Source organism: Amblyraja radiata, chromosome 37 (assembly GCF_010909765.2).
Source record: "Amblyraja radiata isolate CabotCenter1 chromosome 37, sAmbRad1.1.pri, whole genome shotgun sequence".
Taxonomy (NCBI): domain Eukaryota; kingdom Metazoa; phylum Chordata; class Chondrichthyes; order Rajiformes; family Rajidae; genus Amblyraja; species Amblyraja radiata.
Window position 1 is genome coordinate 21,555,333 of NC_045992.1, and position 12,090 is coordinate 21,567,422.

The window sequence follows — 12,090 nt, forward strand, 5'->3', positions numbered from 1 at the left end:
CAGCGGGACAGGCAGCATCTCTGGATAGAAGGAACGGGTGACGTTTTTGGTCGAGACCGTTCTTGAGACTGACAATCAGAGGAGAGGGAAACACAGAGATATGGAAGGGTAAGGTGTGAAAACTAGTGATAAAGGGGAAATATTTTTAAATTTGTATTGATCTTCGTCCCATTTGATCTGTCGTTTATACTTCTATCCTTTTTACATTTATCCTTCCATATCTCTGTCTCCCCTAACTCTCATTCAGAAGAAGGGTCTCGACCAAAAATGGCACCCATTCCTTCCATCCAGAGATGCTGCCTGTCCCGCTGAGTTACTCCAGCATTTTGTGTCTACCTTCGGTGTAAACCAGCATCTGGAGCTCCATCCGACACAAAAAAACAAACTGCTGAAGGAAATCCAAGGCCAGGCAGCATCTGTGTAGGCAGAGGGATAGTTGAATTTTCCTGTCCTAATGCTGCACTTTTTGTCTCCAAAATCAAACTACAGATGCTGGAAAGATAGGCATAAAGTGCTGGAGTAGCTCAGCGAGTCAGGCAGCATCTCTGGAGAAAAAGGACGGGTGACTTTTCTGGATGGAACTCTTCCACGGACTTAAGGATCCCGACCCCAAACTTTACCCATCTTATTCTCCAGAGATGCTGCCTGACCTGCTGAGTTACTCAAGCACTTTGTGTCTATCTTTGGTATATACCAGCATTTGCAGTTCCTTCCTATACAGAATGCCATGGTAACTCAGGGAGACATAGAAAAATCGGTGCAGGAGCAGGCCATTCAGCACTTTGAGCCAATGCCACCATTCAATATGATCATGGCTGATCATCCAAAATCAGTATTCTGCTCCTACTTTCTCCCCATATTCCTTGATTTCGTTGGCCCGAAAAGATATATCTATCTCTCTCTTGAAAACATCCAGTAAATTGGCCTCCACTGCCTTCTGTGGCAGAAGATTCCGCAGATTCACAACTCTCTGGGTGAACAGGTCTTTCCACATCTCAGTCATAAATGGCCTACCTCTTATTCTTAAACTGTGACCCTTGGTTTTGGACTCCCCCAACATCAGGAACAAGTGTCCTGCATCTAGCCTGTCCAATCCTTTAAGAATTTTATATGTTTCTATAAGATAGCCTCTCATCCTTCTAAATTCCAGTGAATATAAGCCCAGTCGATCCATTCTTTCATCATATGTCAGTCCCGCCATCCCGATAATGAACCTGGTGAATCAACACTGCACTCCCTCAATAGCAAGCATGTCCTTCCTCAAATTAGGAGACCAAAACTGCACACAATTCTCCAGGTTTAGTCTCACCAGGGCCCTGTACAACTGCAGTAGGACATCCTTGCTCCTATACTCAAATCCTCTCGCTATGAAGGTCAACATGCCATTAGCTTTCTTCACTGCCTGCTGTACCTGCATGCTTACTTTCAGTGACTGATGTACAAGGAGAGCTAGGTCCCGTAGCACTTCCCCTTTTCCTAATCTGACACCATTCAGATAATAATCTGCCTTCTTATTGTTGCCACCAAAGTGGATAATCTCATATTTATCCACATTATACTGCATCTGCCATGCATCTGCCCACTCACCCAACCTATCCAAGTCATCCACATAGCATCCTCCTCACAGTTCACACCCAGCTTTGTGTCATCCGCAAACTTTGGAGCTGTTACATTTAATTCCTTCGTCTAAATTGTTAATATACTGAATATCGTAAATAACTGGGGTCCCAGCACTGAGCCTTGCGGCACCACACTAGACACTGCATGCAGCATCTCTGGAGAGAAGGAATGGGTGATGTTTCGGGTTGAAAACTTTCTTCAGACTGAGTCAGACAGAGAAGTCACCCATTCCTTCTCTTCAGAGATGCTGCCTGTCCTGCTGAGTTACTCCAGCATTTTGTGTCTATCCTTAATTTAAACAGCATCTGCAGTTCCTTCCTGCATCTTAGAAACATAGAAAATAGGTGCAGGAGTAGGCCATTCGGCCCTTTGAGCCTGCACCGCCATTCGATATGATCATGGCTGATCATCCAACTCAGTATCCCATCCCTGCCTTCTCTCCATACCCCCTGATCCCTTTAGCCATAAGGGCCACATCTAACTCCCTCTTAAATATAGCCAATGAACTGGCCTCAACTACCTTCTGTGGCAGAGAATTCCACAGATGACAGAGAATTCCACATAGATTCCTATATAGATACTGGAAATCTAAAATTCAAGAGAAAATGTTGGAAATATCAACATGCCAGCATCTATCACCATGTTTTGGAGAACAATGTATGTACCGAACATGAAGCCATTAAACTAATCTCTTCTGCTGCATGTGATCCATATCTTTCCATTCCCTGCATATCTATGTGCCTACATAAAATGTATCTTAAACACCATTATTGTATTTGACTCCACCACCACCCCTGGCAGCTCATTCCAGGCACTCACCTCTGTGTAAAATAAAACTTGCCCCACTATAGAGTCAGAGAGTCATAGAGTGATACAGTGTGGAAATAGGCTCTTCGGCCCAACTCGCCCACACCGGCCAACAATGTCTCAGATACACGAGTCCCACCTGCCTGCGCTTGATCCATATCCCTCCATACCTGTCTAACTTTTTTTAAACGATGGGATAGTCCCAGCCTCAACAACCCCCTCTGGCAGCTTGTTCCATACACCCACCACCCTTTGTGTGAAAAAGTTACCCCTCAGGTTCCTATTAAATATTTTCCCATTCACCTTGAACCTATGTCCTCTGGTCCTCGATTCCCCTACTCTGGGCAAAAGACTGTGCATCTACCCGATCTATTCCTCTCATGATTTTGTATACGTCTATAAGATCTCCCCTCATCCTGCTGCGTTCCAGGAAATAGACACTAGGCCTACTCAACCTCTTCCTATTGCTCACACCCTCTAGTTCTGGCAACATCCTCGTAAATCCTTTCTCAACCCTTTCAAGCTTGACAATATATTTCCTATAACATGGTGCCCAGAATTGAAAACAATATGCGGTCTCACCAACGTCTTATACAACATTACCTCCCAACTTCTATACTCAATACTCTGACTGATGAAGGCCAAAGTACCAAAAGCCTTTTTGACCACCTTATCTACCTGCGACTCGACCTTCAAGGAACCATGCACCTGTATTCCTAGATCCCTCTGTTCTACAACACTACCCAGAGGCCTACCATTTACTGTGTAGGTCCTGCCCTTTTTCGACGTCCCCTCACACTTCTCTGTATTAAATTCCATCAACCATTCCTCCGCCCACCTGGCCAATCAATCCAGATCCTACTGCAATTGTTTACAACAATCTTCACTATCTGCAAAACCACTAGCTTTTGTATCATCAGGAAACTTGCTAATCTTGCCCTGGATGTTCCATCCAAATCATTGATGTAGATGACAAAAAGTAACAGGCCCAGCACCGAACCGTGAGGCACACCACTAGTCACTGGCCTCCAGTCTGAGAAGCAACCTTCCACCATCACCCTGTGCTTCCTTCCATGGAGCCAATTTGCTATCCATTCAGCTATCTCTCCTTGGATCCCATGCGATCTAACCATCCAGAGCAGTCTACCATGCGGAACCTTGTCGAATGCCTTACTGAAGTCCATGTACACAACATCTACAGCTCTGCCCTCATCAACTTTTTTGGTCACTTCTTCAAAAAAAATCAATCAGATTTTTGAGACACGACCACCCACGTACAAAACTATGCTGACTATCCCTAATCAGCTCTTGCCCAATCAAATGCCTGTATATCCTATCTCTCAGAATACTCTCCAGTAACTTACAGATGCTATGCTCACCGGCCTATAGTTCCCAGCATTTTCCCTGCAGACCTTCTTGAAAAGAGGCCCAACATTTGCCACCCTCCAGTCTTCCGGCACCTTTCCTGTATTAAAAGACGACTCGTAAATTTCAACCAGGGCTCCCGCAATTTCCTCTCTAGTTTCCCACAATGTCCTCGGATATATCAGTTCAGGCCCTGGAGGTCTACCTTCAAACACGACAGTACCTTCAGTACCTCTTCGACAGTAACCCTGACTGCTCCAATTTCCTCCATCCTACTGCCATTCTCCTCGGTAAATACAGAGGAGAAATACTCATTTAGTTCCTTGCCCATCTCCTGTGGCTCCACACAGAGGTGACCACTTTGTTTCCTGAGAGGTCCCACTCTCTCTCTAAATACCCTTTTCCCCCTTATGCATTTATAAAATCTTTTGGGATTGTCCTTAATGCTACCCACCAAAGCTATCTCCTGGCCCCTTTTTGCCCTTCTGTTTTCCTTTTTTAGTTTATTCCTTAGTTCCCAAAACTCTTCCATGGATGCACATGATCCCAGCTGCCTATACCTGTCCCATTCTCATTCAAGTCATTTGTATGCATCACGAGCAACAGAGGTCCCGGCACTGATCTCTGTCTCTGATGTCTATACCTCCAGTTGCAGACTTTCATTCAGAAAAACATTGGTCAGACAGGACCTCCTGCCTCCCTTCACCAAGGCAGTTGTAGATCCAGCTGTCTCAAGGAGCTTGACTGATGGAAATTTGGCTTTCTCCAGTAAAATGGAGAATGCTGAAAACACAGTAAACCCTCATTTTAATGGACCACTGGGATGGGTGATTGCAATTTTCACGTGGTCCACCTTGTTTCGACTAATGCAATCAACCCAGCATGCACAATCAAATAAGATCAAATAGAACAAGTTGTCCTACAACTGTAGGCTGTGCATGCCATAGGCAAGAGGAAGAACGGACCTCTTTATAACAGATCTCGGTTGTGGTTAGACCTACCAATAGCTGTCAACCCTATACAAGGCCTGCACCGCCTCCTGGCCACTTGCAGGCCATGCCGCTGACCATGTACACCTCACTTCCTGAAGTCGATGATGACCTCCTTCATGTTGCTGACATTGACGGATAGGTTGTTGTCTTTACACCACATTAATAAGCTCGCAATCTCTTACCTGTACTTTGCCTCATCATTGTTTGAGATCCTCTCCATTAAAGTGTTGTGCCAACAAAGTTATAAATGGAGTTTCAGCTGAATTTGGCTGCACAGTTGTGTGTGTGTGTAGCAAGGATCAGAGGATGCATCCTTGCTGAAAATTATCAGGGAGCATGTTTTGTCATCTCTCCACATTGTTTGTGGTCCTAGGGTCAGGAAGCCAAGGGTCCAGTGGCTGACTCCTAGGTCCAGGAGTTTGGTTGGGATTATGGTGTTGACGGTAGAGCTATACTTGATAAATAGGTGTCTAACTAGGAGTCATTGCCTAGACATTCTAGCGATGAGTTTAGGGTCGGGGAGATGGTGTCTTCTGTGGACCTGTTGCTGTTATCAGCTCACTGTGTTTGTGGGAACGTGCATAAACTGAGTGCCACATGACAACAGTCATTCAAGTCCACATTATTTCAATGTTTTGAGAGTTAGTTTACTACAGAGCATGAAAGCTGCCATATAAACACAAGTTCTCAACTGCATTCCAGAGAGAGAATTGAGTTCCATCTGTTACTTATCTGGAAATGGAAAGACCGGCGAACGAGATAGGAGCAAAGGCACCTCAGGAGCAAAATCCTAAAACACAACTCCTCTTTAAGTTGCCAACTGTGAGGAAGGTTTGCACAGTATACGGTGGGATATCAGTTTGAAGAAACGTCACCCATTCCTTCTCTCCAGAGATGCTGCCTGCCCCACTGAGTTACTCCAGCATTTTGTGTCTACCTTTGATTTAAACCAGCATCTGCAGTTCTTTCCCACACAGTGCGATATAGATCAGCCACAGAAACAGGCAGAGAAACGGCAGATGCAGTTTAATCCCAGCATGTTTGCGGTGTTGCACTTAGGGAGGTCAATGTATACAGTTAATAGTAAGACCCTTAACAGCATTGATATACAGATAGATCTAAAGGTCCAAGCCCATAACCAAAGTGATACAAAGCTGCAACACGACTTGCCGACTCTTACAACCAATGCCATGGCCAACAATGGCGAGGATACCTTATGCCTTCCCATGGCAGACAGGGGTTTTGTGGTAGAGAGGAGTCTTTTGTGAGCAGTTTTGGGCCCCATATCTGAGGAACGATGTGCTGGCACTAGAGAGGGGCCAGAGAATGATCCCAGGAATGCCTGGGTTAACATATAGAAACATAGATAATAGGTGCAGGAGGCCATTCGAGCCAGCACCGCCATTCATTGTGATCATGGCTGATCGTCCCCAATCACTAACCCATGCCTGCCTTCTCCCCATATCCCTTGATTCCACTAGCCCCTAGAGCTCTATCTAACTCTCTCTTAAATCCATCTTGTGACTTGGCCTCTGTGGCAGGGAATTCCACAAATTCACAACTCTCTGGGTGAAAAGGTTTTTTCTCACCTCAGTCTTAAAAGGCTTCCCCTTTATTCTAAGACTGTGTCCCCTGGTTCTGGACTCACCCAACATTGGGAACATTTTTCCTGCATCTAGCTTGTCCAGTCCTTTTATAATTTCACTTCAGAGTCACGCGAGTGACTACGTGAAGAACCCGTCCAGCACGCTCCCGCTACAGCTTAAAAAAACCAGGTAAGTTTATTCTGAGGTCGTTTTTTCGAAAAGAGTTGCTTTGTTTTGTCTCACCAGGTCGAGACAACTGGAAACATGAGCAAAACAAGGCAAGCAAAGAAGACCGCCCCCCGTTCGACTCCAACAGAGGAGCATTCCATCAGTGGGGGGCAAGATGCGGTAGGACCGCACACCCTGCGGTCCGCTATTCCCGACACTGAGCCGAGCCCAGTCCCGCTAGCGCAGCCTGAGCAGCGGGCTGGAAGTAAATCAACGCGGAAGACAAACCGGCCGGTGGTATCCGACTCTTTGGACGGGGACGTCTCACCGCCCTAACGCGGCAGAGACAGCCGCCTGAGCCGCATGGAGCGGCTCATGGAGCAAATGCTCCAGCGAGACTTGCTTCGGGAGCTGGAGCAGTCTCGCCAAGGGAGTTCAGGCACTCCCGCCACAGTGCCTCACAAGGTACTGGCCATCGCTTCCCCCTCAGCCGAGGGCAGCGTTGGCGACCAAGGCTGGGCTGGTCAAGAAGAGGGGTCACTGGCCAAAGATGTCAGGAGTACGCTTGGGGTACAGGACCAGGAAGAGCTGCTGGGTGTGGTCAACCGCTACGTAGCAGCTATACGAGCAGGACGGCCATTAGAGCCAAAACTGGCGACCAGCATAGGCTACCTGTCCTTCAAACCCCTACAAGAGCAGGTAGTCAATGAGGCACTAGAGCTGTATTCGGCCCCAGAAAATTGCGCCTCGCTCAATGTGCCGGCCGTCAACAGCCAAATCTGGGGGCACGTTGGGTAGAACATCCGCAACCAAGAACTAAAATTACAGCGGATTCTCAGGCTCCTGACGTCAGCCATCACTTCCTATGCTCGTTCCATGGATGGGGTGGAAATGACCACGAACCAGCAGGATACGTTATCACTGCTGAGTAACACCCAATTCGAGATCAACAACCTCCGTAAGGAGATAATAAGACCTGCCCTCAACCCGAAATTCGCAGGGTTGTGCAAAACACCGGCCTCAGAGCCACAAATCCTGCTCTTCGGCAAGGACTTCTCAAAAAGTGAAGGACCTGGAAAAGGGGTCCAAAACATTTGGCCTCATGAGGGCAGGCCCCGGGACGAGCAAAGCCACAAAACCCAAGCGGCAGTACCTCACCGCGTCCACCAATCGACGTCAGCCTCATGGGACTGGTGAAAGCTCGGGTTCCGCACATTACCCCTGAAAGCCTTTTTTAGGCCAGGGCCCAGAGCGGACCCCATGGAAAATGCGCCACCCCCAACCAGCAGCACATCAGACAACACATCGTCCAACGAAGAAACACCCGTAACCATGGAGGTAGGTGGGTCTGGTTCCTACCAGCATATAAAGAGTGGAGGTTCTATACTAACAGGGGGGAGATTACACCTGTTTGTGGAAGCATGGAGGTCTATCACAAATGATAAATATATACTCAACAGCATTCGTGGATACAAAATAGAATTTGTTCAAGAAAACATGCCACCAGTTCAGCATACACCCCAAAGGGTCTTTTCCCTCTCAGTTAAAGGAAAACTAGAGGGCCAAGCAGAACTGGTGAGGCTACTCACAAAGGGTATCATTGAAAAAAACAAACATGAACCCTTGGAATTTGTCTCAAATATATTCACTAAAACGAAAAAAGATGGTGGCCGTCGCATCATCATTGACTTAACTTCACAAATATGTTTGTTAAGTATATACATTTCAAAATGGAAACGTTTGTAACTGACAAACTGATTTCCAAAGGATACTTCATGGCAAGCATCGACCTTAAAGATGCTTACTATTCAGTACCCATTCAAAAGGATCATCGCAGATACCTGAAATTTACCTGGATGGGGCATCTATGGCAGTTTAAAGCGTTGCCTAATGGATTTAACATGAGCCCCAAGATTATTCACCAAGATATTAAAACCAGCCTTGGCAATATTAAGAAAACAGAAACATATTGTCTTGGCATATCTTGGTGATATCTTAATAGTAGGCAAAACCATGGAATTGGCTATATCAGCTGTGTCAGCTACCAAACAATTGTTTGAAACCTTGGGATTTGTCTTACATCCAGATAAATCTAAGTTGACGCCATCCACAACCATGGACTATCTGGGATTCACAATTAACTCAGTCCACATGTCTGTAACCTTGCCAAAAGACAAAGCAGCAGAATTGGCACAAACATGTAACAATTTAATGGTCAACGATCGACCAACCATTCGACAAGTGGCAAGAGTAATTGGAAAAATGGTAGCAGCATTTCCAGCTACACAATTTGGACCTCTGCACTATCAAAACTTACAAAGAGCAAAAGTGCAGGCGTTAAAACGACATGCAGGTCACTTTGACCGAGTCATGAAATTACCCACTGAAGCAATATCAGAGTTACAGTGGTGGGTAGGGAACATTTGGCATAGTTCCTGCCCTATCATCATCATGAACCCTACGTTAATTATTCAAACAGATGCCCGTGCTCAAGACTGGGAAGCAACTAATACAATAATGTGCATATTTTAATGCTAGGAGAATTGTAAGAAAGGTGGATGAGCTTAGAGTCTGGATTGACACCTGGAAGTATGATGTTGTGGCGATCAGTGAAACATGGTTGCAGAAGGGCTGTGATTGGAAACTAAATATTCCAGGATTTCGTTGCTTCAGGTGTGATAGAATTGGAGGGGCAAGAGGTGGAGGTGTTGCATTACTAGTCAGGGAAGATATTACAGCAGTGCTTTGGCAGGATAGATTGGAGGCCTCATCTAGGGAGGCTATTTGGGTGGAACTGAGAAGTGGGAAAGGGGTAGCAACACTTATAGGGGTGTATTATAGACCGCCAAATGGGGATCGGGAATTGGAAGAGCAAATATGTAAGGAGATAGCAGATATTAGTAGTAAGCACAAAGTAGTGACTGTGGGAGATTTCAACTTTCCACACATAGACTGGGAAACACATTCGGTAAATGGGCTGGATGGTTTGGAGTTTGTAAAATGTGTGCAGGATAGTTTTTTGCAGCAATACATAGAGGTACCTACTAGAGGAGGGGCAGTGTTGGACCTCCTGTTAGGAAATGAGACGGGACAGGTGGCGGAGGTATGCGTTGGGGAGCACTTCGGGTCCAGTGATCACAATACACTTAGTTTCAATATAATTATGGGGAGGGTCAGAACTGGACCTAAGGTTGAGATTTTTGATTGGAGAAAGGCTAACTTTGATGAGATGCGAAATGATTTAAAAGGAGTGAACTGGGACATTTTGTTTTATGGGAAGGATGTAGAAGAGAAATGGAGGACATTTAAAGGGGAAATTTTAAGAGTACAGAATCTTTATGTTCCTGTTCGGTTGAAAGGAAACAGTAAAAAGTGGAAAGAGCCCTAGTTTTCAAGAGAAATTGGACATCTTGTTCGGAAAAAGAGGGAAATCTACAATAATTATAGGCAGCATGAAGTAAATGACGTGCTTGAGGAGTATAAGGAATGTAAAAAGAATCTTAAGAAAGAAATTAGAAAAGCTAAAAGAAGACATGAGGTTGCTTTGGCAAGTAAGGTGAAAGTAAATCCAAAGGGTTTCTACAGCTATATTAATAGCAAAAGGATAACGAGGGATAAAATTGGTCCATTGGAGAGACGGAGTGGACAGCTATCTGCAGAGCCAAAAGAGATGGGGGAGATATTGAACAATTTATTTTCTTCGGTATTCACCAAGGAGAAGGATATTGAATTATGTGAGGTAAGGGAAACTAGTAGAGTAGCTATGGATACTATGAGTTTCAAAGTAAAAGAAGTACTGACACTTTTGAAAAATATAAAAGTGGATAAGTCTCCAGGTCCTGACAGGATATTCCCTAGGACATTGAGGGAAGTTAGTGTAGAAATAGCCGGGGCTATGACAGAAATATTTCAAATGTCATTAGAAACGGGAATAGTCCCCGAGGATTGGCGTACTGCGCATGTTGTTCCATTGTTTAAAAAGGGTTCTAAGAGTAAACCTAGCAATTATAGGCCTGTTAGTTTGACTTCAGTGGTGGGCAAATTAATGGAAAAGATACTTAGAGATAATATATATAAGCATCTGGATAAACAGGGTCTGATTAGGAACAGTCAGCATGGATTTGTGCCTGGAAGGTCATGTTTGACTAATCTTCTTGAATTTTTTGAAGAGGTTACTAGGGAAATTGACGAGGGTAAAGCAGTGGATGTTGTCTATATAATAATAATGGATGGGATTTATATAGCGCCTTTCTAATACTCAAGGCGCTTGATACTTTAGATGGACTTTAGTAAGGCCTTTGACAAGGTTCCTCATGGAAGGTTGGTTAAGAAGGTTCAACTGTTGGGTATAAATGCAGGAGTAGCAAGATGGATTCAACAGTGGCTGAATGGGAGAAGCCAGAGGGTAATGGTGGATGGTTGTTTGTCGGGTTGGAGGCAGGTGACTAGTGGGGTGCCTCAGGGATCGGTGTTGGGTCCTTTGTTGTTTGTCATGTACATCAATGATCTGGATGAAGGTGTGATAAATTGGATTAGTAAGTATGCAGATGATACCAAGATAGGGGGTGTTGTGGATAATGAAGAGGATTTCCAAAGTCTACAGAGTGATTTAGGCCATTTGGAAGAATGGGCTGAAAGATGGCAGATGGAGTTTAATGCTGATAAATGTGAGGTGCTACACCTTGGCAGGACAAATCAAAATAGGACGTACATGGTAAATGGTAGGGAATTGAAGAATACAGTTGAATAGAGGGATCTGGGAATAACCGTGCATAGTTCCTTGAAGGTGGAATCTCATATAGATAGGGTGGTAAAGAAAGCTTTTGGTATGCTAGCCTTTATAAATCAGAGCATTGAGTATAGAAGCTGGGATGTAATGTTAAAATTGTACAAGGCATTGGTGAGACCAAATCTGGAGTATGGTGTACAATTTTGGTCGCCCAATTATAGGAAGGATGTCAACAAAATAGAGAGAGTACAGAGGAGATTTACTGGAATGTTGCCTGGGTTTCAACAACTAAGTTACAGAGAAAGGTTGAATAAGTTAGATCTTTATTCTCTGGAGCGCAGAAGGTTAAGGGGGGACATGATAGAGGTCTTTAAAATGATGAGAGGGATAGACAGAGTTTATGTGGATCAGCTTTTCCCTTTGAGAAAAGGGAAGATTCAAACAAGAGGACATGACTTCAGAATTAAGGGACAGAAGTTTAGGGGTAACATGAGGGGGAACTTCTTAGAGAGTGGTAGCGGTGTGGAATGAGCTTCCAGTGGAAGTGGTGGAGGTGGTTGGCATCATTTAAAAATAAATTGGATAGGCATATGGATGAGAAGGGAATGGAGGGTTATGGTATGAGTGCAGGCAGGTGGGACTAAGGGAAAAAAGTTGTTCGGCACGGACTTGTAGGGCCGAGATGGCCTGTTTCCGTGCTGTAATTGTTATATGGTTATATGGTTATATCCAGCACAGGTGGTAGATGGACTAGAGTCATCTTTACTACAGACACTGGGCATAAATCATCTGGAAATGTTGGGTGCATTTTATGGCTTAAAAG

At 44.9% G+C, this 12,090-nt stretch overlaps 1 protein-coding gene across 3 annotated transcripts in view; it reads right to left on the reverse strand.

Moving 5' to 3' along the window:
- Nucleotides 1–12,090, reverse strand: part of lrrc20 (leucine rich repeat containing 20) — a 40,283-nt gene that overhangs the window by 10,728 nt on the left and 17,465 nt on the right. The gene's annotated exons all lie outside the window — the stretch shown is intronic.